We start from the raw sequence: 17084 nt of genomic DNA, 5'->3' as shown, positions 1-17084 counted from the left end.
TTTCTAGAACATAGTTACCTGCAAGAAAAGTTTTCTTAACACCTTTAACCTGTGTTAATGGAGGAACAGAGAGATTTCACACCAGTTTTCCCATTTTGTAAAAGGAGTATAAAGGGACTCATGGTTTTTATTTTATTTTATTTTTTTTTACATTTATGGAGGGAAGAAAAGAAAGACTTCTTGGTCATGACTATGATCTTGGATTAACTGAACAAAATAAAATGTCTCTAAATACTGTCAGGCAGCCCAAAGGAAGCAAAAAATAGAGCTCTTACTCTCATGAAGTTTTTTATTTAAATAGGAGGACTGCATGAACCAGAGAGACACACAACCACAAACAATACTAAAATATTAAGATAAATAGGGGAGTTAAGATAAATAGAGGGGTGCTCACTTCTGCAGCACATATACTAAAATTAGAACGATACAGAGATTAGCATGGTTCCTGCACAAGGATGACATACAAATTCGTGAAGTGTTCCATATTTTAATGCTAAGCAAAGGAAGTCAATCCCAAAACTTCATGGGCCAAATGTTTTCTCTAATAAGTGGATGCTAATTTATATTGGTGGGTGGGTGGGTGGGTGGGTGAGTTGGGGAGGGATGAGTGGAGGAACTTTGTATGAGCAAAGGGGAGAGGGGAAGGGGCATGGGGGTAGGAAAGATGGTGGAATGAGACAGACATCATTACCCTAGGTACAGGTATGACTGCACAAATGGTGTGACCCTACTTTGGGTACAACTAGAGAAGCCAAAAATTGTGCTTCATTTGTGTACAATGAATTGAGAAACATTCTGCCGTTATGTATAACTGATTAGAACAAATAAATAAATTGAAAAATAAATTTAAAAAGACAAATAGGGGAACTACAGGAATAATTTTTTTTTTTTTTTTGGTATTGGGGATTGAACTCAGGGATGCTTAACCACTGAGCTACATCTCCAGCCCCCACTCCTTTTATTTATTTATTTAGAGATAGGATCTTGCTGAGTTGCTTAGGGCCTTGCTAAGTTGTTGAGGTTGGCTTTGAACTCCTGCCTCTGTCTCCCGAGCTGCTAGGATCATAGGTGTGCACCACCATGCCTGACTACAGGACTGATTTCAAATGAAAGTGCTGGCATGACTGGATGAGGTAGGGAGGTAGAACACTGTCTTCCAGCAGCCACTGACCACTATTATCATCATTCATGGAGATAATATTTTGTTGGAGTAGGTCAGGAACCTGAACTCTTAAGTCCAAATAAATTGCCTTGTACCTCAAGATTTCTTAGTTTGAGCCCTTCCCTTCTTCTGCCCAGTTCTAGATTTACTGATTGACTCATTGTATAAATATGTACCTGTTTTTGTTATTTTTTCCCCCAAACTTTATATATATCCTGACCCCACTCCAGCAGGTATAAACTCAGTCCAGAGCAACAAGAATGAGCACATTCAATGTTTTCTTTAAGTAATAATAAATCTGTTAGGCTGGGGTTGTGGCTCAGCGGTAGAGCGTTCTCCTAGTACGTATGAGGCCCTGGGTTTGATCCTCAGCACCACATAAAAGTAAATAAGTAAAATAATGGTATTGTGTCCAACTACAACTAAAATAATAATAATAATAATAATAATAATAATAATAATAATAATAGTAATAAAAAATCTGTCGCTGAACCCCTACTCTACAGGTGGTTTGGAAAGTCAGTGTTACTCCTTACTATGGCTCTCTGAGGACTCCCATCCCTGAATTCCACAAGGGATTTGGGCCCTAAGGTTTGAGCACCCTGTTCTTCTGATCATAGAAATTCTTAGCAGTCCTGCTTTCAGACCGGGAAGCTCTGTTACTTGGGTGCTTTGTTTTGGACCCAGGAATCTTGGAGGGGGTTGAGAGACACTCTTCTTAGCTCTGTTCTCCGTAGGCATCCTCCAGAGCAACTCCTTCTATGCCTTATCACCTCCCTAGGTGATCCCTGGTAGCATTGCGGATCTGGACTGCCCACAGGATTTTCATGCCTCTCCCCTGTATACACTTCTCTGTGTGTATTGTGTCCCCCCAGGTTCACTTGTTGAAGTCCTAACCCCCAACACCTCAGAATGTGACCATATTTGGAGATAAGGCCTTTAAAAAGAAAATTAAGTTAAAATGAGGTTATGGGAAGGGCTCATCCAATATGACTGGTGTCCATAGAAAAAAGATTAAAAAACAAAGAGACCAGACCTGTGCCTGCCCAGAGAGGACCACACAGACATCCAGTGGCAAGTCAAAGGGAGAGGCCTCAGAAGGAACCGATTTTGCCAACACCTCAAGTCTCAGACTCCTGGTCTCTAAAATTGTGAGGAATCAGCTTCTGTTGTTTAAGCCACCCAGTCTGTGCCACATAGTTATGGCAGTCCTTAGAAAATGAATATACTCTGTATCCTTTGTTTTGGTTAAGCTTGGGCTTTTACGAAAGGAAAAAAGGGCCATTGACTTTGAGTAGCTTCTACTGTCTCACATTTCTGTGGCAAGAAATCAGTCAGGACCTTGCTTCTTGGAAGGGAGAGGTAGAGTGGAGGAGGAAGGGAACATGCAGTGAGATCCTAGGCCAGATGGCTTTTCAGTACAATATCTTTCCATAGTTTCTGTTTTCACATTCTCTGCCTTCATGCCTGGCTTTCTCCTTGTGACAGAGAAGGTTCCTTGCCTTATCTACCTTTCCACCGGCAGGTTCCATGTTTGTGGAGTCAACCCACCGTGGATTGAAGATGTAATTAGTCCCACAATGATGGCATCTGTACTGGACATGTATGGACTTCTTTATTTCTTGTCATCATTACCTAAACAATATAACATAGCAACTCCTCTCATGGCATTATATTGTATTAGGTCCAAGCAATCTAGAGCTGATTTAATGTATATAGGGGGATGTGCCTAGGTTATGTGCACCATTTTACATTCGGGACTTGAGCATCTGTGGAATTTAGTATCTGTGGGGGATACAGGGTCCTGGAACCATGGGTACTTAGAGATGACGTTGTATAATTCTCCATGAACTGACCCATCTTGGAAGGATTGGAAGATTTGAGAGTAATGACATACCAGATGCAAAAATAATTTTCTGACCACACTGTGTCCCAAGAGGTGAGTGGGGTTTTAGAGGACTCATCCTGAGTGTGGTTAGTCAAAGATTATTTCATAGAAACATCCTCAATATTTATTGAGGCTCCAGCTAAGCTGTTAGCCAAGTGAGCCAATTGATTGTCAAGCCCAGTTTCCACATCCATATTAAAAGTCAATTGGAAAAGACAGGATTTCCAAGCAGTTTATAGCCTACTTTATTTCTTCTCTTTTTACCACCCCGTTATCTTGGTAAGTCTATTACTCTGATTGGAAAAAATTGTTGTCTACTGGCATTAAAATGTACAGCCACTGATAAACTGTGACCAGTTCTTGGCTTTTTGCAAGATCTAGGAATATTAAGATGTCATTAAATATTTTATCTCCCTTCCTTCATGCTATAACTTTAATGCTGTGTTCAGAGATCATTACTCAGTAATGCTGGCAATCCTCCTCTCCTTTGAAGACATTCTTTACGAGAGCATGTAATATTCATTATTACTCTCTGTTGCCTGTTTTTGTTCCACAATCTACCCCCCGCCCCCCCAAAAGATTTTTCTAAGGGCAAATTATTTTAGGAAGATGTACATACTACAGAAAGTTTTGAGTAAAAGCAATCCCAGAGTATCCACATTTTTTTTTTTAAGACATCAGTAGGTTGTATGTTAGAACGAAACATGTTTTTACAGCACTGTGGGCCCTGATTAATATGAAGCCTTATTGAGTGCTTGGAACTTTTACACAACTTTCAAAGAGCAGGTTTGTAGGGTGGTTAAGTCTTCCTCTATGTGAAGGGAGAGTTCTGGAGCATGCTGCAGCCAAAGGAGACAAGAAATCATGGAAGGACATTGTAAGCTGCAAGTAAAAAGGAAAAGTGTTTTCAGCCCTATGAATCCCTGGGTGATGTCTCCAAGTTTCCCTTCCCAGCTATTAGTTTTTTTTCCCCCAACAATTATTTTTAAACAATGAACATGATCCATTTCCTACTTGGGAGGGCTTAGGCGTTGCCTTGATAAAAGCCAGGAAACTGGAAAAAAAATTAATGCAGATGCTGTTGAGGTCCCTGGCTGATCCAGCCTCCCCAGGAAGCACCACCTTGGGGGATGACTTTCAGGACTTTCATCCCACTGAGCTGCTCTTGAACAGTTGGCTTGCATATCACCACAGACTGTCTTTCTGCCATTGATTTGGCCACTGTGTGGCTTCAAGTCACACTGGGCTCACTTCTTGCAACTCCATAGGGCCCCATGTCTGCATTCTGACCTTACTTGTGGCTTGTGCCCTATCCTTCTTTGCTTTTGCCCTGATTCCTTCAACTATTTTATTCATTTGTGATGTATATATTTTTGTAAGTTGCCTGAAATCCTTTGTGGATTGAGGTGAGGGTAAATATAGGCAAAGAGGGAAAATGAATTATGGAGTTTCCATTGTGGCTGACAGTTATGTGTACAGTTTGGAGGCTTGGGCAGGACAAGGGACTCCTCCTTCCAAAATATTGTGCTTATCAGACACTGGTAGGTATTTTTGGACCTTAAAATTGGAACACATGGGTCTGACACAATAGCAACAGGATACAATATTTGGAATAGGTCTGCTAAATTGAGGATGAATAGTCATAATATTTATAGATTAAATAATACAGAAAGAACAAAGGGGAAGCAAGAGAAACAACATAAATTTCTACAATTTAAAATAGCTTAGGTTCACAGATAAAGTAATTTAAAAGTTAACAACATTAAAGTATTATCTAGTATTTTTTTTTTCAAAAATCGAGACTGAAACATTTCAGATTGGAAGGATTTAATAATGTATAAAAAAATTAAAACCTTCTTAATTGCTTCCTTTTGGATGCCAATAACCAGTGCATTTTGACACATATTCTGTATCTACTTTTCCAACTATCGGATCTGAAATCTGAAGCTCTGATTCTCCTTTTAAGAGCAGATGGCTCCGTGATATAAGCAATACCCCCTGGATGCCATCAGTGGGGGTTTAGTTTGTAACAAGGACAAAAAGGTGGGCTTGGCTTGTTGTTGGTGACCTTGCATTGCATTTCTGTTCTCATTCTGAATTTTTCTGAAGTACAAATGTTTTGCCACCCACCCCTGCATAGAGCTTAGTAGGAGTACAGAAGACACTTGCACTACCTCCCATTGTACCCAGAGACTCTGTTCTGTATGGTGAGATTGTGTTCCAGGGTTTTGTCTTGGGCTTCTCCTGAGATTTCTGGAAGTTAATGAAGTAAATCAAAAATCGTTGAGCAAATGATTTCAGTCTCTGGAGGTAGAAAATGCTATGGGGCATGATGCCCATACAGGAAATGAGGATCTCATATCCCAGCAACAGAAATATTCACTCAACTTCTGAGCAAAAGTAGGTGTGATCAGTCTAATCCTGAAATGGAAAAGGCTGTGTGCACACTATTGAAATGTAGTTCCCTAGCTCAGGTAACATTAGCGCAGATTATTGGCAATATAAATATTTGAGTAAAACCATTGATATTGGTCACAATCTGCCCCTTTCCCTAAGTCTCTTGGGATATGCATGCATGACATGCAAACTAAAATACACTTAATCTAATCACCTCTGGAGATGGAGAGGCGTGTGCTCATATAAATGTCAAGTTGGGACATAATTTAGCAGAATTCTGGAGTTTATCACCATTGCCAGACTCCCTCTTTATTCCATCTGGTGAAACAAATGTGTCTCTCTGATTCTAATCCAGGTAAAAGAAGGACACTTGAATCCATGAGTTTCTTGTTTGGATATTATCATTATGCAACCAGCTCTGATTTAAGGAGTCAGTGAGGTCCACTGTGTGCATGTGGGAACAACAGAAAGGTACAAAAGCCAATTATTTAGGCCCAGCCATAATGTATTAGCTGGTGGTTGTCTCCTTGACAACATTACCAGATGTATTAAAGGTTGGGAGCAGAGGTTAATTAAAAAACAAAATCAAAAAAGTACTTAAATATTAGAAGTGAAAACTCTCTTTGTGTACACCTGGCCCCAATCATTATTCTCAGTGCATTTGAGATACTTAGATTAAGGTTCTCTTGTCCAGAAACACACTGACCCCTGGCAAAGAAAATAGCTGCTTGACCATATCTCAGGAAAATCAGAACACAATTAATTCTTCTTACTGGCCTTGGGGAGTGTATCTGGCAGGAGACTAGGGCATCTTTCTCAAGTGGGGCAACTTCAGCAATGTCTGGAGATATTTTTGGTTGTCACACTAGGAGGCATGGTACTGTTCTATTTGGTAGTAGAGGCCAATGATGTTGTTAAATGTCCTACAGTGCCCAGGACAGCTTCCTCACAATCAACACTTATCTGGCTCAAAATGTCAATAGTGTCAAGGTTGAAAATCTGGTGGATTGCGTATATTCCTTTTCCTTCATATAGCATTTACTGAATTAAATGAATGAGGAAGGGAGGGAGAGAGAGAGGGAGAGAGCAAGGGAAAGAGCTGTTTCATTTTTCTAAATAAGTGCAAGTTATATGATAATTGGGATATTATCATTCTAGATGCACTGCAGAGACAAATTTTGAGCTGCGTACCCTATTACGTCACTAAACAGCTAAGAGAAAACATTAACCTGAAATTGCACAACACACACATTTTCCTATTGGCATGAAAGAAATAAAAGATAGAGGCCCTGTTTCCAAAATTAAATACACATACTCAAATTTCAATGTGCAGCATCTTTAATCCTGTAGCCCTTAAATACATTTTTAGGCATAGTTACTGTTATGGTTTGGATGTGAGGTGTCCCCCAAAAGCTCACGTGTGAGACAATATAAGAAGGTTTGGGGGAGAAATGGTTGAGTTATAGCTTCAACCTAATTCCATTAGGGATCAACTGAGTGGAAACTGGAGGCAGGTAGGATGTGGCTAGAGGAAGTGGTTCATTGGGAGTGTGGCTAAGAGGTATATATTTTGTATCTGGAGAGTGGAGTCTCTCTCTCTCTCTCGCTCTCTCTCTCTGCTCTCTGATAATCATGTGAGCTTCTTCTGTCTACCACATTCTTCCACCATGCTGTTCAGCCTCATCTTGAGCCCAAGGAATGAAGCCTGTTGACTGTGGATGGAGTCCTCTGAAACTGTGAGCCCCAGAATAAATCTTTCCTCCTTTCTGGTTGGGTTCTTTTAGTCACAACAGCAAAAACAACTAGCTAAAACAGTTACAAACATCCCTTCCTATCACATAGATATTCCTAAGAACATATTTCAACTTTCTCTAGATGTAGAACCAGAAGAGAACATTTTTATTTCTCCTGGTGCGTGGGATGGAATCCAGGGCCTCATCCATGCTAGGCAAGCACTCTACCAGTGAGCCACACCCCTACTCTCAGAAAGGAACATTTTTTTTTTTAATTATAGGGCTAATTTTATTTTTATTTTATTTTATTTTTTTTTATTGTTGGCTGTTCAAAACATTACATAGTTCTTGATATATCATATTTCACAATTTGATTCAAGTGGGTTATGAGCTCCCATTTTTACCCCATATACAGATAGAAAGGAACATTTTTAATGTGATGAGATATTGCACAAAGCAGTTGATGCCTTATAAATGGATCATTTCATGAAGTAGTGCTACAAGTATTTTTACTCATTACACCAAGTTTCAGTTGACTATTCTCCACTCTTCTTTGTCTCTGATGAAGCATGACATTTCTTCTTTAGCTTCTACTGTGGTAGAAACTGCTACTGCACCAACAGTTTCTACAGAGCAGGGCAAGGACAACCATCAGTGCCTTCCAGTCATAGTTACAGAGAAATTAGTCCCCTTCAGACATAATCAGCTTGCATAGCTGACTTCCAAAGTGGAATAGCTTTTGTCTTTTTCATTATTTAGATCCTGCATTTCAGTTATTAGAATTGTTCCTATTTGGCAGTGACTGCTGGGTAGTATAAACTAGATAGACATTTCCCCGCATCCCCAGGACTCTAGAACTGGCTTATTTTAGTTCCCAAGGCTAAAGTTAGTGTAAAATTTCTGAAATGACCTCAGAATATTCCTTAACATCTTAGATGGAGAACAGTTTACCTACATTTGCTTTATCTTACTGTATAATAGAGCTATGATTCCCAGGAGATTTAGGTAGGCAACCAAGCAACCAGGTAAGCAACTCAAGGGCATCTCATAAGGCAGCAAAGCACAGTAATTAAAAGTACTAGTTTTATAATAAAAAATTAATAAAAAGATGAGGAAAAGGAAGTCTAGTAGAGTAGTGGTAGGAGAACAGGCACCTGGAAGGGAGGATGGGTGGAAAAGGGGGAGGATCATGAGCTGAAATTGAATTTCATGAATGTATAATTTTGTCAGGATGAACCCAACTACTACATATAACTATAATGGTCCAATAAAAACAAAACAAAATAAAACAAGGTACTGGTTTTAGAATTGTGGTCCCAATACATGATTAATTGTGTGGATGCTGAGCAAGTTAGTTTATCTGAGTCTAACTTTTTGTAATGTACTAGAGGTCGTAATACTGCATACGTGATCATGGGAATTAGTAAGGGCTCAATAAATAGTGGCCCTTGAGAAAATGAGATGTGCCATTCATTGTTCATTGGAGACCTCTCCACGACCTTCCTTCTTAACATTGATGAAAGATCTTGGTAAGCAGCGAGATCTGGGTACTAAGTTGTTCATAGCCTTCTTTCCCCATATCCATCGAGGATTGGGCCAACTTATTCCATCAGTCTCTGTGATCTGCACATTCTTATGGCTGCTCTCTCTCCAAGTACCAAAGTTGAACTTCCTTCACCCCCTACTTACTCAGGACTTAAACCAACCACTCCTCTGCCCAACTCTCTGGGTCCTTTGCATCCTCTGCTCATACCAGGGCAATCCCCAGGCTGATCATCTTTCTCACTGTGGTCAGGCAGTGAGCCTTGTTTCTTTCTGGAATCATAAAGAATCTGGTGATCATGAAAGGTCTGGAAGACACTGAACTCTCCCTTGCATTTTATTCTGCATCCCTAAGACCGGTTCTCTCCAATGTCTCATCTTCTGTGGGTAACTAGTCTGGGTTAGCCCATATGCCTGATTGGGCTAACCAGTGTCACCTTATACTGTCATGAAGCCCTCAGCTTTTGTAGGTGAGTGTCCTGTTGCCTTCATCACAAGGTGGAGATAATACTGTGACATTTGACAGATTATGATCATTTGGGACAGGAATAATAATTTTTTCTCAGGGTTAACCACATAGAAGGTATTTAATATATGTTTGTTGAATGATTAAGGATATATGGGAAATATAGATAAATGAATCCTTTATTTGTTTTTCTAGCTGTTTGTGATGTTGAGTGTTCATTGGGGGAGGTTTGGGTTAGGTAGGGTGTGAGGCGTGGCAGGCAAGGGTATATAGTGGTCAGAACGATAGACCTGTGGGTTCTACAAGACAGGTAGAGTCTATAAGCCAGGCAATGGGAAATCCCTGAAGAGGTTTTAGCTAAGGAAGGATATCCAGTTAAAAATTATTGCTACGTCTAATTATTTTAAAAGTTGCCTTGGAATCCTAAAAAAATAATCTCAGGGAAAGTTAATTTAAATTTGACTTTCATTTTATACAGCTGTATTTCTGTACGATGCCTTTTTGTTATGCAATGACCGAAATGAATCAAATAACAAGAGTATGGCATCCATAACTGCAGACACAGAGAGACCCTTTCTTTTGTCTCAGATTATACCTCTCCCTCTTCTCTGATATTTGGGCTTTGGGACCTTGAAAAGAATTACTTGTGAGAACCAAGGGCCAGCTCCATTCTAGGATGCTGAGCTCACTGCTGGGAAGTTGAGAGGATTATGCAACGCATCAGAGGCAAATGACACTTTGCTAACAGGAGCCCCCATAGGGCAGGAAGATTGTATTGTACTCCTGATCAATCATTTCAGCGATTCTTGATTCTTGCGACTCTTTATTCTAATCTAGACTGGAGCCAATCTACACAGAAGATGTAGAAAAATCATTAAATGAATTCACACTCTCACCCTTCCATTTGCTATTGGCTGCAACATTGACACGATCATATTTCATGGAGGGAAGAGAGTATAATAATTGTACTAACCATTTTTATATTTGCATCCTTTTGAAACAATTTCCTAGTAATGGCCAAGAATTCTTAATACAAATGTATTACCGTTAGAAGACTTTTTGCTGTTTTGTGTCAATTACAGTGTTAAGAAGAGATTGACTTGGATTTCTCTGTATTTTTCATGTGATTAGAATCTCAGACATTTTACTTTTTGCCAAGAATATCACGTTTTATTGCATTTTTGCGAGGTTATAGGATGATGATTTGGAAATAATCGTTTCTGGCCATTTTTTACAAGCTATGTAAAAATGTCATTTGATGCTGTTTAAGGAGTCTTTTTTACCATTTTTCCCCAAGGTGGATCCAGAGGACACTGATATGATATTTGAACAATACCTTTAAGTATTTTGCTTTGTTTGCTAGCCCTGTAGCAATATAATCAACATAGTATGCGGCGGAATCCTCTAAACAAAGATATTTTTCCTATGTAACCAACTCCTAAAATAACAGAAAAATATTTATATGGAATCTAATATTATTGCTATGAATATTTTACTTATGATGAGATAAATGGTCTCAGTTACAGCATAAGCAAAACCATTTAGAGCACATTAGGGCCAAAGCCTCTTTATATTTGCCTGTGACAAGTGGGTTGTCATGCCCCAAGGGAATGAAGGGAATATTTTGACTTAGAAGCCTCGGGACTGCCACTTGTCACAGCTCCTGTGCCACTCTTCCTGGGCTGTCAGTTCGTGTGGGTCAGCCATGAATGCAACAAGCACATGGCAAATTAGATATTTTCATGTGTCCGTTCTACACAAAGAAGGGATTTATGTTGATTCAGTCCCTAACACAGCTTCACCCGTGTGACTTCCTTTAGTGTCCCAGCCTGGTTTACTCTGAGGCTTCCAGAGCATCTGTGAGCTTTATCTTGCTGGTCTCCAGTGTAACCTTGAGGTGCAACCTCTGGATCAAAACTGGGCTGGGGGCTGAGGGCTGGGGGCTGGGGCTGGGGCTCAGTGGTAGAGTGCTTGCCTGCATGCTTAAGCTCCCTGCTCGGTTTGATCTTCAGCACTGCAAAAATACAAAACAACAACAAATAATAACAATGACTGATCTGGGAAGACCCACAAAATTCTTTACTGGCAGATCCTTGGGGATATAATAGCTAGAAAATCCCAGTGCATCCATTTATTCATAGAGTCAAAAAGAACCTGAACCTTGCTGTGAGCTGGATATTGTGCTTCTTGCTGGGGATCAAAGCACAAATAGACTGAGGCCCTTACCCTCTGTGCAGTTCTCTGCCTGGGCAGGAGTTGGCTCCTTCTTTCAGCTTTCCTTTCTTTGTTCTTGATTTGACTTATGGAACACCTTCTCTCCCGTTTTCCTCTGGTACATGTTTATGACTGTCCTCACCCATTGTGTGTCCCGTGGTAACTCATTGCTGGCTCCGATTTGGCAGGTAGTTTATTACCTGCTCCATTTTATAGATGAGGCGGTACAGAAGTCTTTTTTTTTTTCTATGCTTGAAGGAAGCCTGTTTGCAGACATGAAAGCTGCAAGTCGAGAGACAGAGGAAAATGTTCTTCTGCATCCAAAGACCTGACATCCAGGCCTTTCTTGAAGTTCAGAAGAGCCCCAAATTGAGTTGCTGAAAAAAATAATTTTTGGAGTATAATTATTTCTAGGTTGAGGGAAAATGACAAACCTCATCCTGATGTAATATAATTGACCACTGGATGTCACTATTGCTCCATAGAAATACCTTGGACACCTACGTTAGGCTCTCTAGGACTTGGAGTATTTGTAGGTCTGTCTTTGCATTTTTAACACTTTTGCTTTTGTCCAATTTGCATTTGCAGTCACCCCCAGAGCTTCTGCGAAATAAGGGTGGATTATAAATAAGCAACTCAACAAAGAAAAACAAGTTGTCTTACCAAGAAGTAACCTGGCTGATGGACTGATTTAGGTGTTGGGTGTGCTTGCAAATCATCCTCAGAATAACCTGAATGAAAGCCATCGTTTCCCCCTTTGTCTGGATACCTAGAGTGTTAAGAGTGTGCATCACACAAAGACTTAGCAGAGCACTCAGGGCACTGGAGAGTCACATATTAGAGGTCACCTCTTTCAACATTCTGCCAAATGCATGACTCCCCCTGCCCCCTCCCTGCCATAGGACCTGGGCAAATGGCCACCACCTCTGTTTGAAGGTCCCCAGAAAACAGGCTTACAGATTTCCAGGCAGCCCAGTTCACTGCTGGGCTGGGGAGTGGGCAGAGAGGTATTTCTTCAGTTCACACACTTGCTGTTCTCTCATAGCTGCTATATGATGTGACACAGCCATTTGCAAAGGATGCTCTGGGAGTTGGGACAAAGAGGCTTGGCCCTGTCTAGGGAGTACAGGAAGGAATGACCCTGGAAAGGGTCAGTTTCCAGAGCAGGATAAGTGGGGCCCTTTGTCCTCCCTCGGATCTTATAATGCACCAGATGATGACTCTGCTATAGGCAGATACTGTGCTGTTCCTGCAATGCTCCTGGTAAGCAAAGAAGGAATTTGCCAAATTCAGCAGCAGTTACATTTAATTAATAGAGTTCTCTTTCCCTAGAGCTGAGTGTAAGGTGGAATCTCATAATCAAATCTGGGTTCTGCACTGGCTTCTGGTGTCTAACTGCAGGACCACAGCTACAGAAAGGCTTTGCATTTTATAGCTGTGAGGAAGACTGACCTGTTTCTGCTCATTCCACTTCCATTTCTTCTGTGTAGACTGGGACTCACTCCCTTGTGGGAGCATCTCTGCAGCTCTACTCCTTCCTTCCCTCTCTTAGAAGCCCAAACGGGAGAGCTGAGGGCCCCATCTGGAGTTACTGAAGACAGAAGAGGTAAAGAACCCTGCATTTTTACAAGGCCCAAGGCCCTGAGAGACAAGATGCTTTTTATCCATTACTAATGGGCACTTAGTTTTTCCTCTGGCTCATTTCTGGTATAGACTTTTCATGAAATGCCTAAGATCAGATGTTAACTCTGGAATCCAACAGATAGAACTTAACTCTTGGCTGGGCCTCTTTCTAGCTGTGTAACCTCAGGCAAATCACCTAGCTCCTTTAAACTTCAGTTTTCTCTTTTGTAGAATGAAGACAATTAGAACCACAATGTCAACCCTTTGGGGTTGTGCCGAGGATTAATTGAGAATGCATCTAAGGTGTATAGCACAGTGCCTGTATATTATAATGCTCCAAAGAAACAAAATGCTAGCTGCTGTTATGGAGTTGGATAAGTTGCCTCAAGAGCAGACAGAAGAAATTCATTGTGACTATAAACATCAGAGAGGCCCAGAAGTACAAATAATAAAATCATAGCATTTACTCATGTAATAAACATTTTTGAAAGATTTTTTTATGTTGGGTATTATACATGGAGGAAGACCTAGTGTGTTTCAGAGAGCTGGTAGATGAGTGGCAGATGTATACCAATGTTATAATACACATGGTAGATACAGCAGCAGAAATATGGTCATAGGTTTTTGTGTTGGTTAGTTTTCCATTATTGTGACAAAATACCTAAGATAATCAACTGAAAAAGAGGAAAGATTTTAGTTTGACTCACAGTTTTGGAGGTTTCAGGCTATGGCCAGTTAGTCTGTTACTTTTGGGCCTCTGGAGAAGGAGCACATCATGGTGGGGAGCATATGGCAGAGGAAGTTGTCTACCTCATGTGGTCAGGAAGTGGAAAAATAGAGGAAGGGAAGAGACCAAGTGTCCCACAGTCCCCTCTAAGGGCATTCCCTTAATGACCTAAACCTTTGACTAGGACCCACCTTGTGAGGTTTGTGAACCTCCCACTAGTATCACTTTCCTATAGTGCCAAGCTGAGAACCAATCCTTTAACACATGGGTGTTTAGGGAACATTCCAGATTGAAATGATAACAGTTAATACAAAGTATAGAAACTCGAATCTCCATGTATGCAAGTTTAGTGTAAAGATACTGCTGCAGTCCGGCTGCAGCAAAATAACCGGGGGGTGACGAACAACTTGTGTACATCGATACAGCAGGAGTGGGGGCCATTTATTGTAGGACCGGAGGGGTATATATACATTCCACACAGCTTATCTTAATTAACATAAACTAGATACAGCAGTCAACCAATAAGGAATCTCCAGACTTAATGGCTCGCTGGTGTTACTTCACAAACCACTCCCTCTGGCAAAATGCCAGGCACCATCTTGACTTGTTTACAGACCTTGACACTTCCCCCTTTTGTTTAATTTAAATAACGACCATGGTGGTTTTTACACAAACACCATAAATAATCTGCTACAAGCAGAAGGGGAGGATACAAAATGCCACGATACCAAGCCAATTGATGGCTCCAAGTAAGAAGCCTTTGGAAAAATTATACCAGCAATGACACCATTAGCAAAGATACTGAGTTACAATTTGTTGTAGATTACAGTTTGTTGTCTCAGTCCAGGTAAAGCAGTGTCTCAATCTATTAACTCACAGTCCAGGTAAGTTCTGCAGGCAGCTAGCTTAAATCACAGTCCAGGTAAGTTCTGCAGGCAGCTAGCTTGATCTGAAGTCTTGTCCGGTTCTCAGCAACACTGGAAATTCTTCCACCCTCGTCCTCACCGGCACTGGGATGAAGGCAGGAACTCTGGCAATGATGTTAAAGAAAATCCTGTAGTATTCCAGCAGGCGCTAAGAAAACAACCTTCTGAACAATTTAGTACATTATCTCAAGGTTTTTTACATTTGAAATAGGCCTTAATAGTGCTCATTACTCATTAGCTTCCAGGTGTGGGAGAACCATTGTAGTTATTGACATTGGAAATGACCAAACTTTAGGGGCGCCATGTGCTTCCTCCACTCGGCTGCAGCGACCTCGGGAAGCCCCAGACAGGGAGTGTCTGGGACTCAAACTGCCACCAGGCACAGGGAGCAAGAGCCTGTGAGACCGTGCCTCCAGGTCAGGTCTGGGTTTGGGCTCTCCGCAGTGGCATCCCGCTCCCTGGGCGGGGAAGAGCCCGCTGCCGCTGCTTGGAAAGTCCTTGCTGCGCCGTGACCGGCTCGCACACGCGGCAGCCTCTGTGCAGCTTCATGCATCCTTCGGTAATGAAAAGTATTTAGTAGTAGCCTTTTGCTGCAACTTTTTTCCTGATAATCCTTATTCTTCTGAACTTTCTTTTTCTTTCTGACTAGAGTTCCTGAGCTTTTATCAACACATGCCCTAACTATTGTTGGTTCCATTGAGGTGCCTGTTTCCCTTATCAATTTACTTCTCACCCCTTCCATATTTTCATCACAAAGACAATACAATACACTGAGACAAAGCAAGACACAAACATACTGCATCAATCCTCTCCATTTTCTCGAAATGGCCATTTTTCCTCTCGCCAGGCGCCATCTTGACTTGTTTACAGACCTTAACAGATACACCTAATTATTTAAAAGTTTTTGTTAGATTCTGTTATTTCAAACTCTGGGATTATGGCACAGTGACGATTGCAAAAACATGATGGCATCTACCAATCCATTCTGGGTTGTATTATATAACAATGTACCTGAAAGGCATTGAGAACAAGTGGGACTTTTCTATTCCTGCACCATACAAATGTTTATGTTCAGAACAATAAAATTAAGATCACCAGAAAGATACCACAAGCACATTCATATTTCCAGTTGACAATACCTTCCTCATCTGAATGTAGTTCCTGTCATTCTTGCTGGGCTTTTACATAAATCACTTCAATGTTTAAACCAGTTTAAGCTTTATATGAGTACATACTGTGTAGATTTAAAAAAATATGCAGAATCAATTTCCTTCTACTCAACTAATTATTGTAGTGGTGCTATTTAGATTGCACACTGGCAACATTGCCCCTCAGGCTACATCCTTCCTGACAAATGTTGAATGTTGAGCTATAATTTTATCTACCCCATCTAAAATGTTAATTGCAGGCAAGAATTTAGAATTTATTTACCAGCAGCATATTTTTACAACTATTCATTTAACCAGCATTATCGAGTACCTAGAATGTATACAATACATAGGACATGAAATCACAAATGGAATTCCACTTTTTTTTCACTTCGCAAAGGTCAATATCATGTTGTTTTGGTTCCCCTGTTTGCTTAAGCTGATGTGCAAGACCATCTTCAGTGGGAGTTTCTTAGGAGAGTTGTAGAAACTATGTTTTGCAACAATAACAGAAACCATTGAAATGACCCCTGTTTAGATTATTAGTACCAGAGGATCCTAGCAGAAAAATTATAGTGGGAAAAATTTTCAAACTCCCAACTAACATATATAATGAAGAAAGAATAATGACTTAGCTGCAGTCCATGTGGCTTTTTGAGGAGGGTGGATTTGGTTTTGTGAAAATCCTTTTCATGAGCACAGAGAGGTGTCTGATACACAAAGGCAGGTCAATGGCTGGATATGGGCAGTGATTGAGGAGAGGGAGCAGAATTTCTCTGCATGGTTAGGCTTCCAAAATCAATGTGGATGGAGGAAGCAGAGCAGAATGGTTGAGATGGGGGAGAGAGGAGAGACAATGGGGAGATGGAGTCTAGTTTCTATAAGTATTAAAAAGAAAGATAAAGTGTCTAAGTAAGATATCTTTAAGAAGTAATGTATCTATCTTCAACTGTTCAAACTTAAGGGAAGTGTTTTCTAGTTTGACCTATAACATACACACACACACACACACACACAGAGTTATGCACATCTGGAATGGCCACTTTCTGAAAGTACATATTCTTATTTTCCCAGCACCTGTGATGACAAATAGAAGGCAGATCTTCTAGAACCAGGTGGTCTATGCAGTTCACTATGGTGGACAATGGATGGTGGCCCAATGGGCAGAATGGAAATACCTCTTCCCAATGATTTATTTATTTTTTTGAGAGGTACAACTATTCTGCCAACTTCTAAAGGCACCAGATTTACTGAATAA

The 17084-nt window shown here is 40.6% G+C and overlaps 1 non-coding gene across 1 annotated transcript; it reads left to right on the top strand.

Annotated features, from left to right (window-relative positions):
- Positions 1–386: 386 nt before the first annotated feature.
- On the top strand, positions 387–490 carry LOC114093066 (U6 spliceosomal RNA). Its single transcript, XR_003582849.2, has one exon. It is a non-coding gene; the product is annotated as a U6 spliceosomal RNA (small nuclear RNA).
- Positions 491–17084: the final 16594 nt, after the last annotated feature.

Source organism: Marmota flaviventris, chromosome 16 (assembly GCF_047511675.1).
Source record: "Marmota flaviventris isolate mMarFla1 chromosome 16, mMarFla1.hap1, whole genome shotgun sequence".
Taxonomy (NCBI): Eukaryota; Metazoa; Chordata; class Mammalia; order Rodentia; family Sciuridae; genus Marmota; species Marmota flaviventris.
The sequence above is the reverse complement of the archived record's forward strand: the minus strand, read 5'-3'. Positions and strand labels throughout refer to the sequence as shown.